The following is a 17663-nucleotide window of genomic DNA, read 5'->3' as shown; positions in this document are numbered from 1 at the left end:
ACATCTGTGACCTACAACACACCTTGCCACAAGGCCAGTTCCTTAATTCACTGAGCGAATCCAGGGATCAAACCTGTATCCTCATGAAGACTACGTCAAATTCTTAACCTGCTGAACCACAATGGCAACTCCCCACATGTTCTTTTTCATATTCTTTTCCATTACGGTTTATCACAGGATAAACAGTGGGACCTTGCTTACCAGTCCTACATATACTAGTTTGTATCTGCTAATCCCAAACTCCCAATCCTTCCCTCCTCCATCCCCTCCCCCTGTAGTGCCTAATTTTTATAAAAAGATACTATCTGTCAAGTAATTCAAGTATTTTACCTTCCTTTTCTCTAGAAACTCCATAAAGTAGGCAAAATTTTTATTCAATGTTAGAGATAAAGAAAACAAGCCCTAGAGAAATTCAGCGACATGTCCAAGGTCTCAAATTTGGGAATTTATGATGCAGTTCAGATTTCCCTTCTCTGCAGTACTCATTATGTCTAGATACTCATGTTGCAACAGAACAAAGGGTGGGGGAAAAAATGTAATTGTAATGTATACATGTAAGGATAACCTGACCCCCTTGCTGTACAGTGGGAAAAAAAAAAAAAAAAAAAAAAGAATACAATGAAGTAAACGGCAAGCACTGACTGGGTAGGGGATCCTTGGTCAAAGATAAACTTAATGTAAGGATTATACAGGATGGCAAACATAGTTTAAATTATTAAGTAGAAGAAAAGTGTGTCTAACTGTAAAACACCATAGGACCAGCAAGTTTAACCTTCTCTTAATCACTTTCAGGACCATTGAGTTTACTTGCCTTTGGAGAACCAGTTGTGTCTGAGTGCAGGTGTTTCTAAAATATACTGTTCATTTTTAGGTTATTTTATTTGGGATGGAAATGATTTTTGTGTTTGTTTTTTCTCCATTCTTCCCAGTCTCCTCTGAACTGGAGCACTAACAAAATTTCTGTGTGAGGAAAAGGAAAGCTATGACAAATACTCTATAAGTTATACTTCTTTGTCTTAATTTATTAAAGTATATTTACAATGTAGTGTTAATATTTGTTGTACAGCAAAGTGATTTAGCAATACACACACACAAACATACACACACACACACACACACACATATATGCATCTGTTGGTCCCAAACTCTCAGTCCATCCCTCCCCCTACCCTCCCCTTTGGCAACTACAAGTCTGTTCTCTATTTCTCTGAATCTGTTTGTGTTTCATAGATAAGTTATTTTGTGTCATATGTTAGATTCCACATGTAAATGATATCATATGGTATTTTTCTTTTTCTGACTGACTTCAGTAAAAGTAATTATTTCTAATTTCCACTGGGCCATCTTTCAAGCAAAAATTATTTTTCCTCTCCCTCAAATCTTAAGAGGTCACTGAGTTAAGGACACAAAGGATAAGCGGTGTATATTCACTGAATATTTTCAAAACTCACACATTTTTGATAAGAATTTTTGTCCAAGTTCCAGCAGGTAGAACAATGTCTGGCGAAGCCATTAGGATATTTCGGGCTTATACTTACCATACTTCTACAAGGCACTCCTGATTAAACTTAGATTGAATTCTTATTAGCACTCACACAATTTAGTTCTTTGTAAAAGTGTGCATTTCTGTTTGCACTCTTTTCTGAAGTCTTATCTCCTCTCTAGCAGCATTCACTCACTATCCCCTGAGTTCTCTTTAAGGAGTAATAGTACACAGAATAGGATTTGCCAAGCATGAATATTCCGTAAAGGATCACAAGTATTCTGTAGTTCACTGACTCCACTGTCTTTGAAGGCAAATTTCAACATAGACATTGAGTCCTATTCTTCCTTTGCACAGCTAAGTGATAATATTAACCTCTGTCTTATGAAGGTAGTTTATATTCAGTGGGGAATTATTATTCACAGAGGCCCAAACATCCTTACTCATTTGTATTTCCTCCTTCCCTAGCTTCTTAAAGCATGTTGGAAGAAGATGATGATCCTTCAGGTTATATCAACTAGAAAGATGTCAACAAGATAAAGATAATAGACAAGTTTTTAATTAAAAAGTAGGGCAATGACCATAGTTTGGACCATGACATACTTGGTCAAAAGGATCAGGTTTTATTCACCTTTTATCCTTTTATTCATAACACAGTGTCTGGACATAACACTTGTTTCATAAATAAACATTTGTTGAAAGAATGAAGTGAGGGTTTTCAACTGTGGGTACTGGACCAAATCCATCCATCCCTTATTCTGGCCCATGTGCACAGCCATGCTAATGCATTTACCTAGTGCCTGTGGCTACTTTCATGCTACAAAGGCAGAGTATGTTACCTCTTGGACTGCAAAGCTGAAATAAATTATTATCTGGTCCTTTATAGAAAATGTTTACTAACTCCTTAGGAGAATGCTTGAAAATGGGAAAAAAAATACTCATCTACTTATGAGCACAATTTTGTGTTGTTGCAATTAAAGCATATACAAAACTTAGTATTTTTTTAATTTCCTATACTGTAGGTGACTTTCCATAATGACCTTGTTTTCATTCTTACTCCAGTAGTTGCAACAGTATTCTGTTGTGTAGAAATATTGTGTGACTGCCCCTTGTCAACTTCAATTTTCACATTTGGGAGGTCAGAAGACTCAATAAACTATAAGGTGCTTCCAATTCTGACTCTCTCTGGTCCTGTCTCCCTTCCACAGCCTTTTATATACATGAAAACTCATAGGTTGCAAATACGCTCAGTTAATTCTAACATATATGAGGGACGTTGAGAGAGCAGGTTCTAAATTCTTACAGGCAAAAAACGGAAGATGCTAGTCTTGCTGATCACCCATCACATGGTTTTTACCAGTACATCTAGGTCTTCGTGTTTTCATATTCAAAATAAATGAGCAGCTCTTCAGTTCTGCTAAAAGGAGATAATGCTGTATTTTCTTGCTTTAGGTATTCTTTTTGCTAGAAGCCAAATCATACAACCTTAGAAGTAAAATATATTGGAAAATCACAAAAAGAATTTGATTTTTCTTTTCACATTTTAAATCTGCTCACTAAAATGTTTATATCCCTGCATTCATTTATTTACTTGTAAAAATGTTAAATGCCTGATCTATCTATCTAGTATCTATCTATCCTAGGATCTATCACTAAGTTATACATTAGGGATAGAAACACAAGGAAGATAAATATTAGACTTTGCTGATGATGCTCAATGATGAAAAAAACTCTAAATCGTGGAGATAAAAAAAAAAGTCCTACTATGTTCTGACCCAATCAACTGTATAGTAAGATCTCTAATTATTCCCAAGCCTAGTGATAGAATCTTTTATGGCCAGAGCCATGCATTTATGTTATTCTACGTAGGCTACTAAAACAAAAGTAATTTCCCTAAATTCTGTGCACCAGAGTATTTAAATGCATTGCTAGATGAATATAGTAGAACAATTGCTGTGAGTGAAGGTGGTTGAACTACATGGCTCCTCTAGTCACAGTTATCCTCCACTGGAACAAGCACACTATCTTGGCATCACCTCTGATCACATGGTTTGTGTTTCTAGGAACTGTAGCTCACAACAAGAATACCAGTGTCCCTATTATTTAGACAACTTCCAAATTAATTGCTCTAATCAGGTGATAGGAAAGACTTTCTGTAAGAACAATTTTAGTCCTGTCACAAAAGATAGCTGCCTTTCCTTCTTTGACACATGTGAAAAAGGCTTGAGTCACCTCCAGTTTTGCTCAGAGGCAAAGTGCCAACAGACAGCAACTACACATCTAGGGAAAAATCATATTATCTTTTGCAGCAGTCCTGGGCAGCTTCATAAGCAACAGAATGATAAAGAAAAAGGGTGCATTAAAAGAACAAACTCATTTCCCTTCTGGCTGAGATAAGGTATAGGTGGAGAGAAGGCCTGGCAGATATAGTGGGGCTGCCCTTAGTTAGGCAACGAGGTAGATGGTTCATGAGTGATACACCCGTTGGCATATCTCAAGTAAAAAGACAGCAACCTTCTTAATCTGCTGGTAGTGTTTCTGGTTCTTGGGGCCTACTCTCAAGACTAGGTTTGAGAGGACAAAATCCTGTTGCAACATTCAAATACACTTTTCAGCATACATTTTTCCTTGACTACTATGTTCAAATATAGAGGACTTATGAATTAATAGAACACCAATTGTATTTCAGGGGCCTCCAGACCCCCTTCTGCAGCACTCATTCCATCCTTTGCCTGACCTATGCTACTCTTCTCCTCTTTCTCCTGATTTTGGCTGGGCTGTAGATACAGCCAATGAGAGGACCACTTCCTACTCTACTCCTGAATCTCTCAAAGTAGTTACTACTCTTCTCCTAGCTTTATATTGATCCACAGGCTTCTCCAGTACAAGGGAAGAAAATAGGTTTAGAGTTCAATGTCTATAGAGTGCCCAAGTACCACAGATCAGTTCTGAAAGAGCTAGCTGTGAGTTCAAAAATCTGGATAATCAAAAATCAATTTATCATTCTCCGCACCAGTCAACCACAATGAGAATCTCAAATTGGCACCCAAAGTTTAAAATATTCTAACTGCAAAATTTGACTATAGCATTTTGTACACCAGCTCTTTGGGATTTTTTTTTTAATTGTTCACCCTTTTAGGGCCACACCCTCTGCATATGGAAGTTCCCAGGCTAGGGGTCAAATAGGAGCTTCAGCTGCCAGCCTATACCAGGCTACTCCACAGCCACAACAATTCCAGATCTGAGCCACATCCACGACCTAGGCTGAAGCTTGCAGCAATGCTGGATCTTTAACCCACTGAAAGAGGCCAAGGATCAAGTCCGCTGGATACCATGTCAGGTTCCTAATCTGTTAAACCACATCAGGGACACCACTCTTTGGGGTGTTTGCAGATGAGGCACACTTGCACTCCTTTCCCTCTAGTTAACTCTCTAGTTACCCATCTTTAAACTTTCATTAATAATAACAGCAATAATTTATCAAGTGCTTATTACGTTAAGGGTACTACCCTAAGTACTTTGCATGTATTAACTCAGTTCTCAGAGGAAAGTCCTCTTATCATTCCTATTCTACTTTTTACGGCATTTAAACTACAGAGAGATTAAGTAAATTGTTCAAGGTCACACAGCAAGTAAGTGGCAGAGCTAGGTAAATCCAGGTAGCATGGCTCTAGAGAACCAAGGCTCTTAACAACTGAGTTCCTTTGTTAACCTCTGGGCTCATTACACAGCAGGAATCTTCATTACTGTGTCATTATTTCACATAGGAGGTGATGTTCTCATACTGTTGTCAGAATACACTTAGCAAAAAATCTTACCACATTACATATTCTCTTAAAGTACTAGGCAGACATTGCTGAGTGCCTAAACACCAAAGAGTCTATAGTAGATTTCAAATTTCCTGCATCTCTTTCATATTTTTGTTATAACAGTCAAAGATTGATTTGCACTATAGCTGAAGCAGCAGAATAAAATATACAACATAAATAAAACAGGGAGCCCTGAGTTACTTAACTAATGAATGTGGACGTGGTGAGATGGGAGATAACTACAATGGAGAAGTGCTATGTGTTGATTTGTATTGTCTGAACCTTGCAGGGTCACGGCGTCCCTTTCTGCCTTTTCAAATAACGTATGTGATAATTCCCCCCAGTACTATTATATTACAAAATTCAGGTTCTTTTCCACTGAGGCTCTCATAATATTAACATCTGCCTCAATCTGTGGAGTAGTTGTCATGTATATTATGTACATGTATTATAATATCTGCAGCAAAATCAGATTTGCTCTGGGAAACTTATGCTTCATTTACCTTGATTCTATTACACATAGACAACTCAGTATAGCATGTGATCTGAAGAGAAAGCAAAAATGAACAGCCCCAAGTTCTTTATAAACTCTCCAGTAGTTAATCATGTTCTGATGCAAATCTACTAGATTTTCAAATGCCAAGTCAAGCATTATTGGGCATCAAAGATTGTCAGACTTTGGTGGGAATCCATATTAACCTGGAAGAGTGGAAGCCATTCATATTATTTTAGCATTCTAGAACACTCCTCTGACTTAAATTTGTTTGTTTTTTAAAAGGAAATACGAATGACCATATATCACTCTGGGCAGAATTCTCCAGAAACTATAATCTAAAACTACTGCATTTATCTGAAACTCTGTATTTTATTTTAAAGGTCGTGGCTGTATAATTCTGACTTTAGCAGGCAGAAACATTTTCAAAAATGTAGCCTAATTTTATTGTTCATCTTTAAATATTCATTTCATATTTGATGGGCTAGAAATTTGAAATTCAAATTACTTCCTTTCCCTTTATTCTTAGCAAAATCATCTAAGAGTAAGAGGTATAGTTCATTTACAACAAAATAGAGATAAAATAAACTTCCTAATTCAAAAAGAATAATTAAAATTATTCAAAAGCCAGTTTACAGGCAAGCAAATTATAAATTCCATTGACATCACTAAAATTCTTAATAGTTATTTCAGGAAAATTATTCATCTACTGAATCCATGAATCATAAAGTTGGAAAGGACATTAAAGTTCACCTCCTACCAAACCCTCATATCACTGATGAGATCCAGTGAGTTTCTTCAGCAAGTACAAGGTCACTTTCTAAAAAGTTACAATGATAGGAATCAAATGAAGGTCTACTGTTTTCATGTCCTCTGCATTTTCTAAGAAATGGTCAAGCCATACTATGTACTGAGTAAATCTTCCTAGTATCTCAGGTCCAAGATCTCCCAGGGTACCTTGCCTCAAACCCAAGATCAGGGATCTCCTGGGTGGTAAGTGATTTCAGAAAAACACAGTATCTCTGTGGATGTCTCTTTCCAGAAGATCAAAGCTGAGGTCAATGAGATAGCCAAATATTTCTAGAAAACAGGATCATAATTTTCTCAAGCTGGCATATGCAGGCTGTTACTATCAGGTACATTTGATAGATAAATGTCCATTTAATTAGTGATATGGGCGGGATATATGATTAGGGCCACCATTTCCTTCCACATATCTTTGTGCCCCTATTTCCTAGGGCTGCTGTAACAAAGTACCCAGACTGAGGAGTTAAAGCAACAGAAATTCTCTTACAGTTCTGGAGACTAGAAGTCTGAAACCAAGGTGTTGGTGGGGCTGTGTTTCTCTCTGAGGGCTGTGACAGAATCTGTTCCCTGCTGATTTCCTAGCTTCTGGTGGTTGCTGGTAACACTGGGTGTTTCTTGGCTTGTAGCTGTGTCACTCCAATTTCTCCCTCTGTTTTTACTTTTATTTATTTATTTTTAGGGCCACACTCTCAGCCTATGGAGGTTCCCAGGCCAGGAGTCGTATTACAGCTGTAGCCACCAGCCTATGCCATAGCCACAGCAATGCAGGATCCCAAGCCACATCTGTAACCTACACTGCAGCTCACAGCAACGCAGGATCCTTCACCCACTGAGTGAGGCCAGGTATTGAACCTGCATTCTAATGGATACTAATCAGATTTGTTTCCACTGAGCCACTTAGGGAACTCCTCTGTTTTTTGTTTTTTTAATTTTAATTTTATTTTATTAAAAAAATTTTTTGATGGGGTTAACATGCTGTAAAGTAGAAAAAAAAATGTATTGGGGAAATAACAATAACAATCCTCCTCTGTTTTTAAATGGCTTTCTTCTCTCTGTGGAGGTTTGTCTTTCTGTCTCCAAATTCCCAGTCTTTATAAGGATACAAGTCTTTGGATTAAGAAACCATCTTAATCCAGTGTAACCTTATTTTTACTTAATTGCATCTGAAAAATTCTCATTGCCAAATAAGATTACATTCAGAGGTATTGGAGCTTAGGACTTCAACACATATTTTTTTTTTCTGTCTTTCTTTTTATGGCCACACCTGTGGGATATGGACAGTCCCAGGCTACAGGTCAAATGGGAGTTGCAGCTGCCAGCCTACGCCATAATCAGAGCAATGCCAGATCTGCGCTGCATGTGTGACCTACGCCACGGCTTGCAGCAATGCTGGATCCTTAACCCACTGAGTAAGGCCAGGAATTGAACCTGAATCCTAAGGGACTTTATATCAGGTTCTTAACCCACTGAGCCACAACAGGAACTCCCAATATCTCTTTTTGAGAGTTACAGTTCAACTCATAACAGCTCCCAAATAGATCATTTTTTCAAAAAGGCAGCACTGCTTTAGGAAACAATAGATATACTCTTGGATAATCATAAATGTTCAGTCAATTAAACAATTTTTAAAAGCTAGTCTGATATTAAACCCCATTACTTTCTTTGAAAATCAGAAATGAGGTATAATTCCTAATATGTCAGGACACATACAGCCACTGCAGAGATCAGGCAAGAGCCCCTGGTGAGTGAGTTTTTCCATAAACTTTATTTGAATTCATTGGAACATCCACTTTTGGATTTTGTGCTTTAAATTTTTATTTACTAGGGAATTTAAACTATCCATAATTTCTTCTTATCTCTCTTTACCTACCCACCCTACCATCCTCATGCTACCCACCCTCCCTGGGCAGAGACATTTCAAGATAGCTGACACCACTGTTTGCTCATGTTCTAGGAGATAGAACAATTCCACTGGATAACAGGTCCCAACCCAGAGTACACATGGCACAAACTATGGTATACATCTGGAGAGCGATGCTCAGTTTATCCCCTTATACCCGTTAGAAAAGTCTGCTAATTTTTTTTTTTTAATTTTTGTAAGTGCTCTGCAGTCATCTATGTACATATACGTATGCATATGAAGGGTTGTAACTTCTTTACAGGAAGAAATTGAAACCTCATTCATCTTGCTAAACTTTATAGAAGTTAGCATAACATCTTACACATAACAAGGGTTTAAAAACTATTTAGAGAGTAAATAAACTCATGAGCTTTAAGCTGACACTGGCGATATGTGAATAAAATTGTTCTTGAATTTCAGAAAATACCAACAAGCATTTGGTTGCAATTTCTCACTTGCTTTTACATCTGATCAAGGCATTGCTCAATGAGATGGTCTCACATATCATACAAAGAAATTTTATCAAATTTAGTAACATGTTATTTGGTGAAAATAAACATGTTAGATAATAATTATACCTTATCTTCTCACAATGGGTTATTCTTAAACTAGGTATAAAGAAGAAAATTATTTTTAACTTCATGATTTTAAATTACAGGGACAAGAAAAAAGTGAAAATAATTAGTATAGAGATTTGACGATCTGAATTTATTTAAACAAGTATATAAAATTTAAATAACACTGACTAATGACTAATATTTTAATTTTAGGTTACCAAGCTAAATTATGAATAATTAGGAAAGGATGCCCTGAAAGGTTATCATTTAAAATATAATAGAGGAAAATATACCTATTTCTGGTCTTTCGGGGTTGAGTTTCAAGCCGACAATATTAGTTTATTTGTGTCTCTTAATGCCCACAGAGGAAAAAAAAGCACATGAAAATAGAATTGGTCATATTATAAATTTTCTAATAAACTTGTATATATTGTCTCTTTTGTATTTTAAAACTTACAGGTCTGGGCCTATGACAAATTACCAGAAAATTGAGCCTTCATTTTAATCTTCTAGATTTAGAGCTTGGCACAGCCACCTAGTAGCAACTGTATGTGCTCTTTTGAACCACAGTGAGCCAGTTTATGTGCAAAGTCCTTCATCCCATGCTTTACCACTAAAATACTGAAACAAAAACGGCTCCATCATCCACCACACATGTATACACACACAAACATACTCTACAGTTTTAAAGACAAATTTTGTCTTATTTACTACATGTACTTATCACCAAGCACAATACTACGTAACACATGTGTAGTTATATTTGAGTGCCTCTTTTTCCCTTTGAAGGCTAAGGGAATAGTAGATGTCAGGTATTTGATAAAAACTGGTGAAAAATTGGTTAAATTCCATAGCTGTGATAAACAGTTTCTGTGGGCCTTATTTTCCCTTTTCTTCCTTGCTTTTATCTTTCTTCTTATCTTCTGCAAATTATTTTTTCCTCTGCTCTAAAAATATATGACCCTCCCATTCTTTCTTTCTATGACATTGATCTCATTCCAAAAATAATTTGGCAAGTTCCCTTTGTGGCTCATCGGGTTAAGAACCCAACTAGTATCCATGAGGATGCAAGTTCAATCCCTGGCCTTGCTCAGTGGGTTAAGGATCTGGCTTTGCCACAAGCTGTGGTATATGTCACAGATGCAGCTTGGATCTGGAGTTGCTATGGGTATAGCATAGGCTGGCAGCTGCAGCTTTGATTTGACCCCTGGCCTGGGAACTTCCATATACCACAGATGTGCCTCCCTTCAAGAAAAATTAGACAAATTTATTGCCTATCCACATTTTAACAACAGATGCATTCCAAAGATCAGGAAGCAAATGGGGACCAAATCTTAGAGTTATCAGATGATTTAAACATTGTTTTTGCAATTGAAAACTTTGACTATTTCAATGAATTCAAATACTGAGAATGTTTGCTAAAAATTACTCATTTTCAGTTGAATTGCAAAGACATATAAATAACACTGAATCATATCAGATCTTAATTATTTCTTCAAAGGAAGCACATCCTCTATATCAATGCACCTTTGTGAAGCCTACATACACATATGAGATTGTCCTTAAACTTTACAATCAGTACTATAGACTTTAACTAGAAGCTACATGTTTCTGACCACCAAATATTAATGTGTCACTCCTTAACAGAATTAAGTCCCACTCTCGAGTCAGAAATAATGGAATTGGGAGAGAGGACAAGATGGCGGAGGAGTAGGGGGACACGCTCGCCCTCTCCCACAAACACAACAAAAAAAGCACATCTACAGAATAAATGACTCGCACAGAACAGCAACCAATCGCTGGCAGAGGAACCTAAACTCCAATAACGGCAAGAAATTCGTGACATTATTGGGCAGAACAGGAGAAAAGAGGAGAGTGAGAGAAGGCGAATCCGAGCGAGACGGGGGCTCCCGAAAGGGAACTGCGGAGGAGAAAGGGATCCCGCACCCTGGAAAGTCACCTACCGGGCGAAAGATCAAACGAACCGGAGGAATCTCCAGATGCAGAGAGGAGTGTGGCAGTGAGTTGTAGTGCGGAGGGGCCGATCAAGAACCCAACGGACCATCTGAACTACGGGCACAGTCACCAAAAGTTGAGACGCCTGGGTGGGGGCTGGGCACCGAGACCTCGCCTCTGAAGGTTAGTCCCCGAGAGGGAGCCGGGGGACGCCTGGGTGGGGGCTGAACACCGAGACCTCGCCTCCGAAGGTTAGTCCCCGAGAAAGGGCCGGGGGGTGCCGCCTGGGTGGGGGCTGGGCACCGAGACCTCGGCTCCAGAGATTAGTCCCCGGGCTAAGGGGGCGGGGCAGAGCGGAAACTGCTTGGGAGGTCTAGAAACCAGTTGACCGGGCAGAGACTGCCTGGGAGACTAGAAAACAAAGCTGTCGCAGAGGAAGGGAGCAATACTCCAGGAGTGGGGAAGGGGAAAGCCACATCAGAGGGAACCTGGGAGAAGAGCCTGGTCTGCGCCCACGCCGGGGAGGGGAGAGAAGAAGGGGTGGGTCCCCATAGAATACCCCCCACGCCACAGCAAGCTTACAGGCCCGCTAGCTGGCTGAAAACTCTGCTTCCCAGTGCATCTCCTCCCCCACCCCCGCCACGCCCTACACTCTCAGGGACCTGGGGCTGCCTGCCATCCAGGAGGGCTGGCCTCAACAATTGCCTGAAGCCTACCACCGCAGGGGCTATCCCTGCACAGGCCTGCTTGCCCTTTGGAGGGGCTACACTTCCGCAGAGCAGCACCAAACAGCACCAGCCCCCGAGAAAAGGCCTGCAGCCTAGAAAAGCTAGAACAAGCTTAGCCAGGCTGTGAATAGATCGGCCTAATTCTCCAACGGTTTTTCTGAGTCGGGTTGCCCCGGGGAGGAGCCTCTTCGGTTTCCAACGGCCCTGCTACCCGCCCAAGCCCCCAGGGGATGCTCTAGTGGACCAGCTGCATAGGACTGCCAGCTCCAGGCAGGACCCCCTGCAGCCCAGAAAAGCTGCAACAAGCTCAGCCAGACTGTGAAAAGATCCGCCTACATTCTCAGGCTGTCCTTCTGAGTTGGGCTGCCCTAGGGAAGAGCCTCTTAGGTTCTCAGTGCCCCAGATAGCTGCTCCAGCCCCCAGGGGGTGATGCACCCCTAAAAAGCAGCTGCCCAACACCGCCAACCCCCTGCAAGAACCCCACAGCCTACAAACACCAGAGCAAGCTCTGCATGGCCAAGTGAAATCTGCTACCATCGCGGTGTGGACCTCTCAGTCCTGTCTGCCCTCAGGAAGTCCTCCTTTGCTTCAAAGAAACACTGTTAGCCCCATCAACACTCCAGAAAAGCCACACTGCCTCAAAAAAGATTGACCAACAACGCCAGCCCTCAGGAAATATTCCACGGCAGTGACAAGGCAAACACTGCCCGATCACGGAGAGTACAACTCTCTTGGGAAAAAGAAAACAACAAGCAAGATGAAGAAGCTGAGAGACCACTCCCAGTCAAACCAACAGGAGAACTCACCTCAAACAGTCAACAATGAAACAGATCTCGGCAGTCTGACAGACCTGGAGTTCAAAAGAGAAATAGTGAAAATACTGAAGGAATTAAGAGAAGATATGAACAGTAATGCAGATACCCTCAGAAAGGAACTAGAAAATATAAGGAGGAGCCAAGAAAAACTAGAACATTCATTTGCAGAGATGCAAACTGAACTAGGGGCAGTAAAAACCAGAATGAATAATGCAGAAGAACGAATCAGTGATATGGAAGATAGAATAATGGAAATCACTCAATCTGGTCAACAGACAGAAAACCGAATCAAAAAACTGGAAAGCAATATAAGAGACCTATGGGATAATATAAAGCGGGCCAATCTACGCATAATAGGAATTCCAGAAGGAGTAGAAAAAGATAAGGGAATGGAAAATATATTTGAAGAAATTATTGCTGGAAACTTCCCAAATCTAAAGGATACTGGATTCAAGATACAAGAAGCACAGAGGGCCCCAAACAAACTGAACCCAAACAGACCCACACCAAGACACATCATAATAAAAATGGCAAAAGTTAGTGATAAAGAGAGGATCCTCAAGGCAGCAAGAGAAAAACAGAATGTTACCTACAAGGGAACCCCCATAAGAATATCAGCTGATTTCTCTACAGAAACACTACAGGCCAGGAGGGAATGGCAAGAGATATTTAAAGTGCTAAAAGGAAAAAATATGCAACCTAGAATACTCTATCCAGCAAGAATATCATTTAAAATAGAAGGGGAAATAAAAATTTTTCCCAACAAACAAAAACTTAAAGAATACAGCAACACAAAACCCAGGTTAAAGGAAATATTGAAAGGGCTTCTCTAAACCAAAAAGAAAGGAAGGAAAGGGAAGAAAAAAGAAAAGAAAAAAAAAAAAAGAAGAAGAAGAAGAGGAAGAACTAGGACTGAGGAAACTGCAATCAGAGAGCAGTCACTCAAATAAGCCAGCATACAGATTTAATCATGAACATGCTTCAAACAAAATAAAATTAAAAAGAAAAAAATAAAAAAGAGTCATCAAAACCATAAAATGTGGGCAAGGGATGTCAGGAGGTAAATAACCCTTTTTGTTTATATGTATGTCTCGCTTCTTAATTTTTATATAGTAATGAAGTGTTTGAACTTACAGGACCATCAGGCTAAAACACACATTTATGGGAAGGGGTTAGCATACTTAAAAAACAGGGCAATCACAAGCCAAAACCAAATATTGCATTTGCAAAAAATGAAAAAAAAACCACTCAAGCAGATAATAACAGGAGACCATCCAACCAAAAAAAAAAAAAAAAAAAATGGAGAACCATAGAATCAACTGGAACACGAGGTTCAAATGGCAATAAATAATCATCTATCAATTATCACCTTAAATGTCAATGGACTGAATGCCCCAATCAAAAGACACAGAGTGGCTGAGTGGATAAAAAGGCAAAAACCTTCAATATGCTGCCTACAAGAAACTCACCTTAGGACAAAAGATACATATAGATTGAAAGTGAAAGGGTGGGGAAAAATATTTCACGCCAATAGACATGACAGAAAAGCAGGAGTCGCAACGCTCATATCAGACAAAATAGACTTTAAAACAAAAGGCATAAAGAAAGACAAAGAAGGACACTATTTAATGATTAAGGGATCCATCCAAGGAGAGGATGTTACTATCATCAACATATATGCCCCAAATACAGGAGCACCCAGATACACACAACAAATATTAACAGACATAAAGGGAGATATTGACGAGAATACAATCATAGTAGGAGACCTTAATACCCCCCTCACATCAATGGACAGATCCTCTAGACAGAAAACCAATAAAGCAACAGAGATCCTAAAGGAAACAATAGAAAAGTTAGACTTCATTGATATCTTCAGGACACTACATCCAAAAAAAGCAGAATACACATTCTTCTCAAATGCTCATGGAATATTCTCAAGAATCGACCACATATTGGGACACAAAGCAAATCTCAATAAATTTAGGAGCGTAGAAATTATCTCAAGTATCTTCTCTGACCACAATGCCATGAAATTAGAAATCAACCATGGGAAAAGCAAAGAGAAAAAACCTACTCCATGGAGACTAAACAACATGCTACTAAAAAACCAATGGGTCAATGAGGAAATCAAGAAGGAAATTAAAAACTACCTTGAAACAAATGATAATGAAGACACAACCTCTCAAAATCTATGGGATGCTGCGAAAGCAGTGCTCAGAGGGAAATTTATAGCAATCCAGGCCTTTCTCAAAAAAGAAGAAAGATCCCAAATGCACAACTTAACCCTCCACCTAAACGAATTAGAAAAAGAAGAACAAAAAAGTCCTAAAGTCAGCAGAAGGAAGGAAATTATAAAGATCAAAGAAGAAATCAATAAAATAGAGACTCAAAAAACAATAGAGAAAATTAATAAAACCAAGAGCTGGTTCTTTGAAAAGGTGAACAAAATTGACAAACCCCTGGCCAGACTCACTAAAAAGAGGAGAGAAAGAACCCAAATAACCAAAATTATAAAGGAAAAAGGAGAAATCACAACGGATACAGCAGAAATACAAAAAACCATAAGAGAATACTATGAACAACTATATGGCAACAAGTTTGACAATCTGGAAGAAATGGACAATTTTCTAGAATCTTACAGCCTGCCAAAACTGAATCAAGCAGAAACAGACCAACTGAACAGACTGATCACTAGAAATGAAATTGAAGAGGTCATAAAATCACTCCCTACAAATAAAAGTCCAGGACCAGATGGCTTCACAGGTGAATTTTATCAAACATATAAAGAGGAATTGGTGCCCATCCTCCTTAAACTCTTTCAAAAGGTTGAAGAAGAAGGAATACTCCCAAAGACATTCTATGAGGCCACCATCACCCTCATTCCAAAACCAGACAGAGATACCACCAAAAAAGAAAACTATCGGCCAATATCATTGATGAATATAGATGCAAAAATTCTCAACAAAATCTTAGCCAATCGAATCCAACAACATATCAAAAAAATTATACACCATGACCAGGTTGGGTTCATCTCAGGTTCACAAGGATGGTTCAACATACGCAAATCAATCAGCATCATACACCACATTAACAAAAAAAAAGGTCAAAAATCATATGATCATCTCAATAGACGCAGAAAAAGCATTTGACAAAGTTCAACATCCATTCATGATCAAGACCCTCGCCAAAGTGGGTATAGAGGGAACATTCCTGAATATAATCAAAGCCATTTATGATAAACCCACAGCAAATATAATCCTCAATGGGGAAAAACGGAAAGCCTTCTCACTCAAATCTGGAACAAGACAGGGATGCCCACTCTCACCACTGCTCTTCAACATCGTTTTGGAAGTCTTAGCCACAGCAATTAGACAAACAAAAGAAATCAAAGGCATCCATATAGGAAGAGAAGAGATCAAACTGTCACTGTATGCAGATGACATGATTCTATACCTAGAAAACCCTAAGGACTCAACCCCAAAACTCCTTGAACTGATTAATAAATTCAGCAAAGTAGCAGGATATAAGATTAACATTCAGAAGTCAGTTGCATTTCTGTATACCAGCAATGAAACATTAGAAAAGGAATACAAAAATACGATACCTTTTAAAATTGTACCTCACAAAATCACATACCTCGGAATACACCTGACCAAAGAGGTAAAGGACCTATATGCCGAGAACTATAAAACTTTAATCAAAGAAATCAAAGAAGATGTAAAGAAATGGAAAGATATTCCATGTTCCTGGATTGGGAAAATCAATATTGTAAACATGGCCATCCTACCCAAAGCAATCTACAGATTCAATGCAATCCCTATCAAATTACCCATGACATTGTTCACAGAACTAGAACAAACAATCCAAACATTTATATGGAACCACAAAAGACCCAGAATCGCCAAAGCAATCCTGAGAAACAAAAACCAAGCAGGAGGCATAACTCTCCCAGACTTCAAGAAATACTACAAAGCCACAGTCAGCAAAACAGTGTGGTACTGGTATCAAAACAGACAGACAGACCAATGGAACAGAATAGAGAATCCGGAAATAAACCCTGACACCTATGGTCAATTAATCTTTGACAAGGGAGGCAGGAACATAAAATGGGAAAAGGAAAGTCTATTCAGCAAGCATTGCTGGGAAACCTGGACAGCAACATGCAAAGCAATGAAGCTAGAGCACACCCTCACACCATGCACAAAAATAAACTCAAAATGGCTGAAAGACTTAAATACAAGATAGGACACCATCAAACTCCTAGAAGAAAACATAGGCAAAACACTCTCTGACATCAACATCATGAATATTTTCTCAGGTCAGTCTCCCAAAGCAATAGAAATTAGAGCAAAAGTAAACCCATGGGACCTCATCAAACTGAAAAGCTTTTGCACAGCAAAGGAAACCAAAAAGAAAACAAAAAGACAACTTACAGAATGGGAGAAAATAGTTTCAAATGATGCAACTGACAAGGGCTTAATCTCTAGAATATACAAGCAACTTATACAACTCAACAGCAAAAAAGCCAATCAATCAATGGAAAAATGGGCAAAAGACCTGAATAGACTGTTCTCCAAGGAAGATATACAGATGGCCAACAAACACATGAAAAAATGCTCAACATCGCTAATTATAAGAGAAATGCAAATCAAAACTACCATGAGATACCACCTCACACCAGTCAGAATGGCCATCATTAATAAATCCACAAATAACAAGTGCTGGAGGGGCTGTGGAGAAAAGGGAACCCTCCTGCACTGCTGGTGGGAATGTAAACTGGTACAGCCACTATGGAGAACAGTTTGGAGATACCTTAGAAATCTATACATAGAACTTCCATATGACCCTGCAATCCCACTCTTGGGCATCTATCCGGACAAAGCTCTACTTAAAAGAGACACATGCACCCGCATGTTCATTGCAGCCCTATTCACAATAGCCAGGACATGGAAACAATCCAAATGTCCATCGACAGATGATTGGATTCGGAAGAGGTGGTATAGATACACAATGGAATATTACTCAGCCATAAAAAAGAATGACATAATGCCATTTGCAGCAACATGGATGGAACTAGACAATCGTATACTGAGTGAAATGAGCCAGAAAGAC

The sequence above is a fragment of the Sus scrofa genome, chromosome 15, assembly GCF_000003025.6.
Source record: "Sus scrofa isolate TJ Tabasco breed Duroc chromosome 15, Sscrofa11.1, whole genome shotgun sequence".
Taxonomy (NCBI): domain Eukaryota; kingdom Metazoa; phylum Chordata; class Mammalia; order Artiodactyla; family Suidae; genus Sus; species Sus scrofa.
This window is presented reverse-complemented; position numbering follows the sequence as displayed.